Source organism: Balaenoptera acutorostrata, chromosome 6 (assembly GCF_949987535.1).
Source record: "Balaenoptera acutorostrata chromosome 6, mBalAcu1.1, whole genome shotgun sequence".
In the NCBI taxonomy this organism is placed as follows: domain Eukaryota; kingdom Metazoa; phylum Chordata; class Mammalia; order Artiodactyla; family Balaenopteridae; genus Balaenoptera; species Balaenoptera acutorostrata.
This window is the reverse complement of record NC_080069.1, coordinates 88,692,341-88,694,963: the sequence shown is the minus strand read 5'-3', so window position 1 is coordinate 88,694,963 and position 2,623 is coordinate 88,692,341. Positions and strand designations below refer to the sequence as shown.

General features: G+C 37.0%; 1 non-coding gene across 1 annotated transcript; it reads right to left on the bottom strand.

Moving 5' to 3' along the window:
- Positions 1–969: 969 nt before the first annotated feature.
- LOC114235864 (small nucleolar RNA SNORA69) lies at positions 970–1,126 on the bottom strand. The gene has a single exon (XR_003621942.1). It is a non-coding gene; the product is annotated as a small nucleolar RNA SNORA69 (small nucleolar RNA).
- Positions 1,127–2,623: the final 1,497 nt, after the last annotated feature.

Below are 2,623 nucleotides of genomic sequence, written 5' to 3'. Positions count from 1 at the left end.
AGGATATTGGTTGTATTAGGCAATAACTGATCTCCAACAACACTAGAAACCAAGTATTTTGGTTAACTCAAGAATAGTATAAAGGGGCTTCCCTGGTGGCGCAGTGGTTGAGAATCTGCCTGCCAATGCAGGGGACACGGGTTCGAGCCCTGGTCTGGGAGGATCCCACATGCCACGGAGCAACTGGGCCCGTGAGCCACAGCTACTGAGCCTGCGCGACTGGAGCCTGTGCTCCGCAACAAGAGAGGCCGCGATAGTGAGAGGCCCACACACTGCGATGAAGAGTGGCCCCCGCTTGCCACAACTAGAGAAAGCCCTTGCACAGAAACGAAGACCCAACACAGCCAAAAATAAATAAATAAATAAATAAAAATTTTTTAAAAAAGAATAGTATAAGGAACTTGGATGCTCTTCCCAGCACGTACTTCTAAAACTTCATGGTATAAGTGATAAATTCAGACAAAGTATTAGTACGAGAGCTTACTGAATGGGAAAGACCAAAGGAAAAGATGAATGAACCTATGACTGTGATGTGAACTATGTGGATTCTGCATTGAATGTGGAACCCAGGAACAGGGATCACACCCATCGACTGTGAAGTAGAGCTGAAGAAAAGGTAGAGCTGGGATTGTGAGTGCAAACAAGACGGATGATGAACCTAGAATGAAGGATGGAATACGACGGTTGGCCTTTATATAACAATGTTTATGTAACTGGAAGAAGGGGGCTGGAGTTGGCTGGGCGAAGAAAAACAGGTGACAACAATGGCTTCTCATCAGAGACACCTTATTCTGACAGCTAAAACTGATGTGCTCATGATAGTGGTCTTGTATTCTTCAACTAATCAGAGCTGGATTAAAATATCCTCAGATTACTTAGCCAAGGGTTGCACAAATGTACTGTTTCTTTTTTAAAGGGCAATATACTGAATTGTAGACTGTCTCAGGTAGTATGGGTGTTTTTTCTCAGATTTTTTAGTGTCAATCTGTCATGAGTTTACCCCCATAAAGGCAAAATCAAAAACGATCAACACAGATTTTCTTTCAGTGGGATAATGTCAGTAGTATGGTTATTTTAACAATATTAATTCTTCTAATCCATGAACACAGTATATCTTTCCATCTGTTTGTGTCATCTTCAATTTCTTTCATCAGTGTCTTATAGTTTTCTGAATACAGGTCTTTTACTTCCTTAGGTAAGTTTATTCCTAGGTATTTTATTCTTTTTGATGTGATTGTAAGTGGAACTGTTTCCTTAATTTCTCTTTCTGATAGTTCATTGTTAGTGTATAGAAATGCAACAGATTTCTGTACATTAATTTTATATCATGCAACTTTACTGAATTCACTGATGAGCTCTAGTAGTTTTTTGGTAGTGTCTTTAGAATTTTTTATGTATAGTATCATTCTTCCCAGTTTTATTCTTCCCTTCCAATTTGGATTCCTTTTATTTCTTTTTTTTATCTGGTTGCTGTGACTAGGACTTCCAACACTATGTTGAATAAAAGTGGCAAGAGTGAGCATCCTTGTCTTGTTCCTGATATTAGAGGAAATATTTTGAATTGAATCTACAAATTCAGTGCAATCCCTATCAAAATACCAATGGCATTCTTCACAGAACTAGAACAAATAATTTTAAAATTTGCATGGAAACACAAAAGACCCTGAATAGACAAAACAATCTTAAGAAAGAACAGAGCTGGAAGTATCACACTCCCTGACTTCAGACTATACTACAAAGCTACAGTAATTAAAACAGTACAGTACTGGAACAAAAACAGACACATAGATTAATGGAACAGAATTCAGAGCCTAGAAATAAACTCATGCATTTATGGTCAATTAATCTATGACAAAGGAGGCAAGAATATACAATGGAGAGAAGATAGTGTCTTCAATAGTGGTGCTGGGAAAACTGCACAGATACATTAAAATAATGAAATTAGAACATTTTCTCACACTATATACAAAAATAAACTCAAAATGGATTAAAAACCTAAATGTAAGACTGGAAACCATAAAACTCCTAAAACAAAACACAAGCAGAACACCCTTTGACATAAATTGTAGCAATATATATTTGGATCTGTCTCCTAAGGCAAAGGAAACAAAAGCAAAACTAAACAAATGGGACCTAGTTAAACTTAAAAGCTTTTGCACAGCAAAGGAAACCACTGACAGAATGAAAAGACAACCTACTGAATGGGAGAAAATATTTGCAAATAATATGATTGATAAGGGATTAATATCCAAAAAATATAAGCAGCTCATACAACCCAACATAAAAAAAAAAAAACCCAAACAAACCAAGATTAAAAAATGAGCAGAAGACCTGAATAGTCGTTTTTCCAAAGAAGACTTTAAGATGGCCAACAGGCACATGAAAAGATGCTCAACATCACTAATCACTGGAGAATTGCAAATCAAAACCACAATGAGATATCACTTCACACTTGTCAGAATGGCTATCATCAAAAAGATCACAAATCACAAATGTCGGTGAGAATGTGAAGAAAAGGGACCCTTGTACACTGTTGGTAGGGACATAAATTGGTGCAGCCACTGTGGAAAATAGTATGGAGGTTCCCTAAAAAGTTAAAAACAGAACTATCATATAATCCAGC